This window comes from Dendropsophus ebraccatus, chromosome 2 (genome assembly GCF_027789765.1).
Source record: "Dendropsophus ebraccatus isolate aDenEbr1 chromosome 2, aDenEbr1.pat, whole genome shotgun sequence".
In the NCBI taxonomy this organism is placed as follows: Eukaryota; Metazoa; Chordata; class Amphibia; order Anura; family Hylidae; genus Dendropsophus; species Dendropsophus ebraccatus.
In genome coordinates this window covers 216,772,861-216,785,502 of record NC_091455.1, presented here as the reverse complement: position 1 = coordinate 216,785,502, position 12,642 = coordinate 216,772,861, and the positions used below count along the sequence as shown (strand labels likewise).

Genomic DNA, 12,642 nt, shown 5'->3' with positions numbered 1-12,642 from the left:
ATCTATCTATGTATCTATCTATCTCCTATCTATCTATCTATCTATCTATCTATTTCCTATCTATCTATCTATCTATCTATCTATCTATCTATCTCCTATCTATCTATCTATCTATCTATCTATCTATCTATCTATCTATGTATCTATCTATCTCCTATCTATCTATCTATCTATCTATCTATCTCCTATCTATCTATCTTCTATCTATCTATCTATCTATCTATCTATCTATCTATCTCCTATCTATCTCATATCTATCTATCTATCTATCTATCTATCTATCTATCTATCTATCTATCTATCTATCTATCTCCTATCTATCTATCTATCTATCTATCTCCTATCTATCTCCTATCTATCTATTATCTATCTATCTATCTATCTATCTCCTATCTATCTATCTATCTATCTATCTATCTATCTATCTATCTCCTATCTATCTCCTATCTATCTATCTATCTATCTATCTATCTATCTATCTATCTCCTATCTATCTCCTATCTATCTATCTATCTATCTATCTATCTCCTATCTATCTATCTCCTATCTATCTCCTATCTCCTATCTATCTCCTATCTATCTATCTATCTATCTATCTATCTATCTATCTATCTATCTCCTATCTATCTTCTATCTATCTATCTCCTATCTATCTCCTATCTATCTCCTATCTATCTATCTTCTATCTATCTCCTATCTATCTATCTATCTATCTATCTATCTATCTATCTCCTATCTATCTATCTATCTATCTATCTATCTATCTATCTATCTATCTATCTCCTATCTATCTATCTATCTATCTATCTATCTATCTCCTATCTCCTATCTATCTATCTATCTCCTATCTATCTCCTATCTATCTATCTATCTATCTATCTATCTATCTATCTCCTATCTATCTATCTATCTATCTATCTTCTATCTATCTCCTATCTATCTATCTTCTATCTATCTATCTATCTCCTATCTATCTATCTATCTATCTATCTATCTATCTATCTATCTCCTATCTCCTATCTATCTATCTATCTATCTATCTATCTCCTATCTATCTCCTATCTATCTATCTATCTATCTATCTATCTATCTATCTCCTATCTATCTATCTATCTATCTCCTATCTATCTATCTCCTATCTATCTCCTATCTATCTATCTATCTATCTATCTATCTATCTATCTCCTATCTATCTATCTATCTATCTATCTATCTATCTCCTATCTCCTATCTATCTATCTATCTATCTCCTATCTATCTATTATCTATCTATCATCAACCACATTATTTTCTGTACATTGTGGCTGTAGGTAAATATTCTACATCAGCAAATACAAAACATAAACTATTAAATGGTAACTTCCCCTCTGCTGTATATATATATATATATATATATATGGATAATTTCTGTGAGTCTCTGTGTCTTTGAGGATATTGCCCATCTGTTATAATCCTGTGTGAGCCGTACACACTCATCCTGTATACCAGGGGCTGCTCTCTGTATACCTGCTGTGTCAGGATTGTTTGCTCACAGGTAATGAGTGTGTGTACAGTGATAGCACAGCCATCCCATGCAGCCAGCCATATTAATGATACACCGCCCCGGGGCATACAGGGGATCTGCAACACTCGCTAATTTTAGTAAAAAACAGGAAATGTTGAGCAAATTTTCTATCTATCTATCCATCTGCTATCCATCTCCTATCTATCTCCTATCCATCTCCTATCTATCTCCTATCCATCTCCTATCCATCTCCTATCCATCTATCTATCTATCTATCTCCTATCTATCTATCTATCTATCTATCTATCTATCTATCTATCTATCTATCTCCTATCCATCTCCTATCTATCTCCTATCTATCTCCTATCCATCTCCTATCTATCTCCTATCTATCTATCTATCTATCTATCTATCTATCTATCTATCTATCTCCTATCTATCTATCTATCTATCTATCTATCTATCTCCTATCTATCTATCTCCTATCTATCTATCTATCTATCTATCTATCTATCTATCTATCTATCTATCTATCTATCTCCTATCTATCTATCTATCTCCTATCTATCTATCTCCTATCTATCTATCTATCTATCTATCTATCTCCTATCTATCTCCTATCTATCTATCTATCTATCTATCTATCTATCTATCTATCTCCTATCTATCTATCTCCTATCCATCTCCTATCCATCTCCTATCCATCTCCTATCCATCTCCTATCCATCTCCTATCTATCTATCTATCTCCTATCTATCTATCTATCTATCTATCTATCTCCTATCCATCTCCTACCTATCTCCTATCTATCTCCTATCCATCTCCTATCTATCTCCTATCTATCTATCTATCTATCTATCTATCTATCTATCTATCTATCTCCTATCTATCTATCTATCTATCTATCTATCTATCTATCTCCTATCCATCTATCTATCTCCTATCTATCTATCTATCTATCTATCTATCTTGTCACTTTAGAAAAGTCACTTCTATTTGATTGTCGATCCCTGTAATGTACAGCACAGACCACCGACCCCCGACCACCATACATCACTGTGTCACTAGAAGCTCCTCCTGATCTTGCTGTGTCTTCTCTCACAGATGTCCTATACGTGCAGGTGTGTGGTGATCAGCAGGATGCTTCCTCCATGTATACGTATCCGAGGAGGCCCCTATAGGTCAGATATCTTTATGGGGTGTAATCCCACTGCTGTATATTATATTTTCCTGTATACTCTTCCAGCTATTGTATGACTGCAGCCAGATCAGCTCCGCCGTGTAGTGACTGTGCACACTATGATGTAGTGTAAGACCATGTTCAGACCTTGTAAGAGACAGGCCGTTCCGTGACCCGGACGGGTCACAGAACGGCCGGTTTCAGAAAAGATCATTCCGGCTGGTACTGCGGTACTGGCTGGATGATCTATAGCACCGCGGAGTTCTGATGTGGGCGTATCCGTGCCCACCCGCATCAGAACCCCCCACTGCACGCTATGGAGCCAGCGTCCAGAGCCGCTCACTCCATTGTAAGCACTGACAGGGTTTTCTGCAGCCGCTATTCAATGAATGACATGTCACTTTCTCCAAGCACCGCTAGGGATCCCGGCCGCAGTGTATACTATGTGTATGTATATATGTACTATGGGGGAGATTTATCAAACATGGTGTACAGTGAGACTGGCTCAGTCACCCCCGGCAACCAATCAGATTCCACTATTCATTTGCCAAAGAGTCTGTGAGGAATGAGAGGTGGAATCTGATTGGTTGCCGGGGGCGACTGAGCCAGCGTCACTTTACACCATCTCCCCCATAGGCGGCAATGTTCAGTGACGGATTATAATAGGTCTGTTTCAGGTGGCAGCCCGGGGCCCTGAGCTCCTGGGGGGCCCATGGCCCCCAAACACACGTATACTTTCAGTGGTGTATTGTCTCCTGGCTCCAGTCCTGACATAGTTTACAAACAATTGCTGGTTTTTTATAGGGATTCTGCACAAATTAGAACATCCTGACATTATCGATCCTGTATTATAACCAAAAACTATACCAGACTCAGCACTGCTACATCTTACAGACTATATACTACTACACCAGACTCAGCACTTCTACATCTTACAGACTCTATACTACTATACCAGACTCAGCACTGCTACATCTTACAGACTGTATACTACTATACCAGACTCAGCACTGCTACATCTTACAGACTATATACTACTATACCAGACTCAGCACTGCTACATCTTACAGACTATATACTACTATACCAGACACAGCACTGCTACATCTTACAGACTATATACTACTATACCAGACTCACTCAGCACTGCTACATCTTACAGACTCTATACTACTATACCAGACTCACTCAGCACTGCTACATCTTACAGACTCTATACTACTATACCAGACTCAGCACTGCTACATCTTACAGACTCTATACTACTATACCAGACACACTCAGCACTGCTACATCTTACAGACTCCTATACTACTATACCAGACTCAGCACTGCTACATCTTACAGACTCTATACTACTATACCAGACTCAGCACTGCTACATCTTACAGACTATATACTACTATACCAGACTCAGCACTGCTACATCTTACAGACTATATACTACTATACCAGACTCACTCAGCACTGCTACATCTTACAGACTCTATACTACTATACCAGACACACTCAGCACTGCTACATCTTACAGACTATATACTATTATACCAGACTCAGCACTGCTACATCTTACAGACTCTATACTACTATACTAAACAAACTCAACACTGCTATGTCTTACAAATTCAAAACTCCACTAGCAGACAGGCGGCCATCTTTTCCGCCAGCATCTGTGCGCTCCGCCTGTCAGCTGATGGCAGATGTGTTGGTGCTCACAGCCGTCTATGCTACAATCTGCAGCAAAATTAATTTCTCAAAGGTGATGCAGCCTGTGACAAAGTGACAAAATCAGCTCTGCTACATGTATACTAAAAATACAAACATAAGAAACACCAGGTGGAGTAATATTGTTACTATATATTGTCACCAGGTGACTATCTCCTATCTATCTCCTATCTATCTATCTATCTATCTCCTATCTATCTATATCCTATCTATCTATCTATCTATATATCTATCTATCTATCTATCTATCTATCTCCTATCTATCTATCTATCTATCTATCTATCTCCTATCTATCTATCTATCTATCTATCTATCTATCTCCTATCTATCTATCTATCTCCTATCTATCTATCTATCTCCTATCTATCTATCTATCTATCTATCTATCTATCTATCTATCTCCTATCTATCTATCTATCTATCTATCTATCTATCTATCTATCTCCTATCTATCTATCTATCTATCTATCTATCTATCTATCTATCTTCTATCTATCTATCTATCTATCTATCTCCTATCTATCTATCTATCTATCTATCTCCTATCTATCTATCTATCTCCTATCTATCTATCTATCTATCTATCTATCTATCTATCTATCTCCTATCTATCTATCTATCTATCTATCTATCTATCTATCTATCTCCTATCTATCTATCTATCTATCTATCTATCTATCTATCTCCTATCTATCTATCTATCTATCTATCTATCTATCTATCTATCTCCTATCTATCTATCTATCTATCTATCTATCTATCTATCTATCTATCTATCTCCTATCTATCTATCTCCTATCTATCTATCTATCTATCTATCTATCTATCTCCTATCTATCTATCTATCTATCTATCTATCTATCTATCTCCTATCTATCTCCTATCTATCTATCTCCTATCTATCTATCTATCTATCTATCTATCTATCCATCTATCTATCTCCTATCTATCTCCTATCTATCTATCACCTATCTATCTATCTATCCATCTATCTATCTCCTATCTATCTCCTATCTATCTATCTCCTATCTATCTATCTATCTATCTATCTATCTATCTATCTCCTATCTATCTATCTATCTATCTCCTATCTATCTCCTATCTATCTATCTATCTATCTATCTCCTATCTATCTATCTATCTATCTATCTATCTATCTATCTATCTATCTCCTATCTATCTATCTCCTATCTATCTATCTATCTATCTATCTATCTATCTATCTATCTATCTATCTATCTCCTATCTATCTATCTATCTCCTATCTATCTATCTATCTATCTATCTATCTATCTCCTATCTATCTATCTATCTATCTATCTCCTATCTATCTATCTATCTATCTCCTATCTATCTATCTCCTATCTATCTATCTATCTATCTATCTATCTATCTATCTATCTATCTATCTATCTATCTCCTATCTATCTCCTATCTATCTATCACCTATCTATCTATCTATCTATCTATCTATAAAAGTATGAGGCTGCAGCACATCCAAAATAGTGAACAACTTGTAGTGTTTATTGGTAAATCATCCGCAAAAAAATCAGCAACGTTTCTGTCTCATCTCGAGACCTTTCTCAAGCAAAGTATTCAGTGACTCATATCCTTTTATATCATACGTGCAATAAGAAACATGTGTGAGCATAAAGTGAAGATTCATTATACAGTGAAAAACATAATCAAGATCCAAATCGGATCAAAGTGCATAAGTTATATACAGTATACAATGTATACATAATCAATACAGTATCTTTCAGATGGTGTTTAGCAAATAAATACAGTGTAATATATACAAGTGATTAAATTAGTAGGCGGGGTCTGCTTCCACTCACCACTGCTCCGAGAAAACAAGATAATCTCCATCTTCTACTTCCCACGTTGTAGAAAGTTTGTAAACACTGTTATCCCGCATGCGCGGGTACGTGGGTTTGTCCGTCTAAGTAAACGTCATAGAGAAAAAAACGTCAGAGACACGTGGTGTTCCGGAATCAATCAGGTGAGTACAGCGTTAGTTCATGTAAACAAACTTGTATGCTGATAAATGCTTGATAAAGACCCTGTGAGAGGGTCGAAACGTCGCATCTCTCTGTATTTTTGTACTACTTGCAATAAATAATCACCTTATTCACCTATGCTGGTGTGCTGCGGAACATCTTTACATATTATTGGGGATCCCCAGGCCGGGGGACTGACTTTGTACAGCACCCGCTTCATGAAGCTCTGGACGTGCGGCTTTTTCCTGTATCTATCTATCTATCTATCTATCTATCTATCTATCTATCTATCTCCTATCTATCTATCTATCTATCTATCTCCTATCTATCTATCTATCTATCTATCTATCTATCTATCTCCTATCTATCTATCTATCTATCTATCTATCTTCTATCTATCTATCTATCTATCTATCTCCTATCTATCTATCTATCCATCTATCTCCTATCTATCTATCTCCTATCTATCTATCTATCTATCTATCTATCTATCTATCTATCTCCTATCTATCTATCTATCTATCTATCTCCTATCTATCTATCTATCTATCTATCTACTATCTATCTATCTATCTATCTATCTTCTATCTATCTATCTATCTATCTATCTATCTATCTCCTATCTATCTATCTATCTATCCATCTATCTATCTATCTATCTATCTCCTTTCTATCTATCTCCTATCTATCTATCTATCTATCTATCTATCTATCTCCTATCTATCTATCTCCTATCCATCTATCTCCTATCTATCTATCTCCTATCTATCTCCTATCTATCTATCTATCTATCTATCTATCTATCTATCTATCTATCTATCTATCTATCTATCTATCTATCTATCCATCTATCTTCTATCTATCCATCTATCTCCTATCTATCTATCTCCTATCTATCAAATCAAATCAAATCAAATCAAATCAAAAAAGCTTTATTGGCAGGTCCAAGTTACACATTAGCATTGCCAAAGCATGGGGAGAATAGGGAGTTGAGGAAATGGGATTCACCCGGGGTCGGTGTACAGGGGTTCATGATGTATCATGATGGTGGGGGGGGGGGGGGAATACATTCAGGGTCAGGGTATTGGAGTCCATGACCTATCGGGGTTGGGGTATTGGAGTCCATGACGTATCACGCTCCTCTCAGTCTATGGCAGGCAGTGACGTATTGTGCCACTATAGTCGCTGTGGTCTCTTCTTCTCCCAGCAGGATGGGTAGTTTCTCTTCCTCCTCCATGGTGGAGAAGCCTGGGAGGAGGTTGGAGAGTCTCCTATAGTGAGTGTCCCTCACTGCTGAGTATTTGGGGCAGTGTAGCAGGAAGTGGGCCTCATCCTCCATGGCCTCCTGGTCGCACTGCTGGCACAGTCGGCTCTCCCTGGGGATGTAGCTCTGTCGGTGCCGCCCAGTTTCAATGGCCAGGTTGTGGGCGCTCAGTCTGTAGCGGCTCAGGATCTTCCGGTCTCTGGGGTTGGGAAGCTCCTCCAGATATGGGGCCAGTCTGTACTCCCTCTGCAGGCTCTGGTACACGGCCAGCTTCTGGGATGCCCTGACCTCCTCTCTCCATTCTTGGACGTAGTCTTCTTGTCTCCTGGTTATTGTGTTCCTGATCCCGGCTTTTGTGAGCTGGTATGGTGGGATTGTCTGGTTGGGCTGGGTTCCAGAGGGTATGTTTTGGGGCTCTGCTTTGCCTGGGGCCCCTTGGTGTAGCAAGGCTTTATGGTGATAGGACCCTTCACTACTACCATGTAGGTGACCCCAGAATGACAGCGCCCTCTTCTGGATAGTTAGGTGCAGGGGGAATCTGCCCAGCTCTGCTCTACAGGCACAGTTGGAGGTGCTCCGATGGACCTGGAGGAGATGCTTACAGAACTCCAAATGGAAGATTTCCGTTGGGCTGGAATCCCATTTTGACCAGTCGGGGTATGTGTGAGGACCCCAGACCTCGCTGCCATACAGGAGAATTGGTGCAATAATGGAGTCAAAGATTTTAAGCCAAACCCTGACAGGTGGCTTAAGGTGGTAGAATTGTCTTCTGATGGTGTAGAAGGTTTTGCAGGCTTGTCTCTCAGCATCTCGATGGCAGATTTGAAGCTCCCCGTCTGTTCTATTATCAGGCCCAGGTAGGTGTAGCTGCTGGTGGCTGTAAGGGGCTGGTTGTGTAGCGTGAAGGTAGGGGACCCGGCTGACTTTGTTTTCCTTCTCTGGAACACCACAGTGTTGGTCTTTTTGAGGTTGATGGGTAGAGCCCATGTGGTGCTGAACTTCTCCAGGATGGCTAGCTGGTCTTGGAGACCTTTCTCAGATGATGATAGGAGGAGAAGGTCATCCGCATACAGAAGGAATTTCACCTCGGTGTCATGGAGGGTGAGACCTGGTGTTGGGGAGGACTCCAGGGCTACTGCTAGCTCATTGATATAAATGTTGAAGAGTGTTGGGCTGAGGCAGCAGCCCTGCCTGACTCCTCGGCTCTGCTGGAAATAAGCCGTTCTCTTCCCATTTACCTTCACGCAGCATTGGTTCCCAGTGTAGGAACTTTTGATAACATCATAGGTCTTTCCCCCTATTCCACTCTCCAGCAATTTTAGAAGCAATCCTGGGTGCCACACCGAATCGAAAGCCTTTTTGAAGTCCACAAAACAGGCGTATATTTTCCTTTCTTTGTGTTGTGGACGTGGCTCTGGATGAGGCGGTGGAGGGTATAGACATGGTCCGTGGTGCGGTGGTTCGGCATGAACCCTGCTTGGCTTTTGCTGAGGACATTGTGCTGGGTGAGGAAGCTGAGGATTCTCTGGTTCAGGATGTTGTTGAAGAGTTTCCCCAGGTTGCTGCTGACACATACCCCCCGATAGTTGGCCGGGTCGTACCTGTCCCCGCTCTTGTGTATTGGGGTTATGACACCTTGGTTCCAGGCACGAGGAAGTAGCCAGAGCTCAGCACAATGTTGTACAGTTTTGCTATGCCCGCCTGTATTGCTGGTGGGCTGTACTTGATCATTTCGGGGGGGATGCCGTCAGTACCGCTGGCTTTCTTACACCTTATAGTTGATAGTCTCTCAGAAATCTCCTGCGGTGTTATAGGTGATCCAGAGGGTTTTGGAAGTCCTTCAGTATCTCCTCCATGGTCTTCAGTTTTGATATAATTTGTTCTTGGTCCGGGTTCCGTTCCTCTTTCGGGATGTCTCCATAGAGGTTTTTGAAATATTGGAGCCAGATGTTGCCGCTCTGAATGTGGAGGGTGTTTTTCTTCCCCTTTGTGCCCAGGTGGTTCCATAGTTCCCAGAAGGAGTTTTCTTGGAGGGCGTCTTGGAGCTGGGTGAGCTTGGTTAAGGTGTACTCCTGTTTTTTCCTTCTGAGAAGGGTTTTGTATTGCCTTTGTATTGTGTCATAGGCCTCCCGCAGTTGGTGTTGTTGGGGTCCCTGTGCTTTTTATTTGAGGCCGATCTTAGGGTCTTCCGTACACCTTTGCACTCCTTATCAAACCAAGCGCTAGGATTTTTTTCTTTTGTCTTCTTGTGGCTACTCTTTTGCAGGTCAGCCATTTCTGCCATGGTGTAGAATATATTATTAAGATCCCTTACCGCTTGGTCCACTCCTTCTGGGTTACTCTGGTACACCTTGTTGTTAAAGTTGTTGAGCATCCCTTGGATTTGTGGTTCAGTGTGTATCTCTTTATACTTGAGAGACGACATCTTGGACCACTTGTAGGATGGATGTAATGGGAAAAGTCCCGGCCTGATGGGGTTTTTGTCCCGGTGGTTTGTTTGTGGACTTAATATAAAGGACTATCTGGTTATGGTCCGACAGGTGTGATTGTGGATTGACTATGAAGGCCCCAATGTCTGAATGGCCCATATCTGTGATGGCGTAGTCCACTACACTGCTGCCCACATGGGAGTTTAAGGTAGTCCTTCCTAGGGAGTCTCCCTTGGTGCGACCATTGAGGATGTGAAGCCCCAAACTTCGGCAGAGATTCAACAATTTTTTGCCGCTCTTGTTCACTGTGCTGTCATAGCTGTTCCTCTCCATGTGTACTGAGCTATCACATTCAGTCTCTGCCCCATATATATAGATGTTTCCGTCTGCGGTCAGGTAGTCTCTTTCCCTACCTGTTCTGGCATTGAGATCTCCAGTTATGAGGACTTTTCCGCGGGTTTGATAGTGGGCGGCTTCCCTTTGCAGGATTTCGAAGGTTTCAGGGTTGTGGTAAGGGGACTCTGGCGGTGGTATGTAGGCAGCGCATAGGTAGATGTCAGATTGGGCGGTGAGGATGGAGCGGTCTATTCTAATCCAGATGTGGCTGTCTCCTCGCTTCACCGGTCTGATCTGCTGATGGAACTCCGCTTTGTACCACACTAGTATTCCTCCTGAACAGCGGCCTAGTTTGGTGGTTTTGTTTTTCAGGGCCGGGACAAAGATTTCCCTGTATCCAGTGGGCACCAGGGACTCACTCTCTGCTTTAGTCCAGGTTTCTAGGAGGATTTGGATGTCACTATTTTCCAGACTCTGGGTGAAGTCCGGATCGTTTACTTTACATCCAAAGGCTGAAGCGTTCAGACCTTGGATGTTCCAACTGCTGATAATAAAGGATGTCATAGGGGGTCTGTATACCTTGTAATGAGCTGGATGTGTAGGACGGTCTGGGGGTCTGACTGGTTCTGGCATGGTAGACAAGGCTTGTGTTGTCCAGTCACATGAGTATCCTACTAAGGGTTCTGAGCAGGGTCTTTATCTCGTCTAGGTCTCTGCTCTTTATTTCTCGGTGTGAGGCAGGTGGTTTTCTCCATGGTTTTTGCCTTTGGTGGTCTGATTTGGGGTATGGGGCCATGTTTCCAGTTTGTGGTGTAGCACATGATGCTTGAGGTGTTTGGGTTGTTGGTGGCGTTTCCCTGTTGTCTCTGGTTTGGCCTGTGTGGGGTCTAGGACGGCGGGTTCTGTTTAGTACAATGTCCTTTATTTCTTTGGCCAGGAGGCTGACCCCTTGCTTGTTGAGGTGTTTGCTGTCGTATAGGTGGCGGTGGTTGATGTTGGGGTGTTGTGCCAGGGTGATGTTTGGCACTGAACTGATCTTAGCTGCTAGGTCGTTGTTAATGGTCTGGATGGTATCGCTGGCCACATCCTTTCTAGGCAGCAGGGTGGACACTATTATTTACTGGTCGGGAACTTCTTTTGTGCAGTTTTTTGCCAGCTGGGTCAGCTGTTCAGCAATTTGTTGCTGCTGGTCTTGGAGATTGTTTGTACCTGTATGTATGACTAGATTGGTTGGGTTGGTAAAGTGTGGTTCATTGATAACTGCTGTGACTTGTTCAATGGTTGCACAATTAATTTTCTTAACCCTAATTTTGGGGAAAAGTCGCCTCATGTTAAGGTATTTCCCATTAGAGTCTATGATTAGTACGGTATCAGTGTCCCCGCGTTGGGGCTTACGGGCTGCTTGCTGTATGGTTTCCTGGGTGCCACTTGGTTGTGTTGCTGGGTCTTTGTGCTGGTCTGTGCTAGCGGCTCTGATAGTTGTTGGCTCTGTCTCCATCTGGATCAGTCCGCCGTTGGTTGGTATGGTCACATTTATTTCTGGTGTTGTTGGTCTGTTCCGGATTTCTGATATAAAGTCCTGGATGCTGGCTGCCATTGTGTCTGTGCTCCCCCCTGGGCCCCCGTCCTGGTTCTGGATTTGTCTCTTTAGATCTGTTATCTCCTGTTGTAGCTTGCTGTTTTCTTGTTGGAGGGCTTGTACTTTACATTGCATTTCTCCTAGAGCTGCTGTGAATTCACATTTCAGTTTGTTTATTTCATTAAGTGCTTTGTCGTTTGCATTTTTGTCACTTTGGTTTCTTTGAAGTTCCTCCTTGAACTGTACAAAGTCTCTCTCCAATTGAGATAAGCAGTCTCTGAGAATGTTGGGTGTTGGGTGGGAAGCATCCTCACCTACAGACACAGGGGGGTCCTTGGGGACTGTCTCTGGTTTTTGCTCTTGCTTGTGTTTTTGAGCTTCGTTTTTAATATCAGGAAATGTTCTTTCAAACTGAGTGAGGTTATCCTCAGTTCCTTGTACCATGATGGTGCCAGTGTTATAGATGTTTATGGTGAGTACTGTGTCCTCCTCATCCCCAGTTTCCTTTACCCTGATCTGCCGGCCCCGGTTGATGCCGCCCTTTGAGATGTTTTCATAATAGTTGCAGAAGGCTTTGTTCCAGGCATTGGGCTGCTCGGTGAAGAAGACCACATCCGTTTTCCT

General features: G+C 41.7%; 1 protein-coding gene and 1 long non-coding RNA gene across 3 annotated transcripts in view; one reads left to right on the top strand and one right to left on the bottom strand.

Moving 5' to 3' along the window:
• The window catches only part of C1QL3 (complement C1q like 3), a 74,164-nt gene that overhangs the window by 9,884 nt on the left and 51,638 nt on the right, over positions 1-12,642 (top strand). The window lies entirely within an intron of this gene.
• Positions 1-12,642, bottom strand: part of LOC138784061 (uncharacterized) — a 156,628-nt gene that overhangs the window by 121,578 nt on the left and 22,408 nt on the right. For both annotated transcript variants that reach the window (XR_011361787.1, XR_011361788.1), the window contains exon 2: positions 6,249-6,352. This is a non-coding gene — a long non-coding RNA (uncharacterized lncRNA). The remainder of the gene's footprint in view (positions 1-6,248; positions 6,353-12,642) is intronic.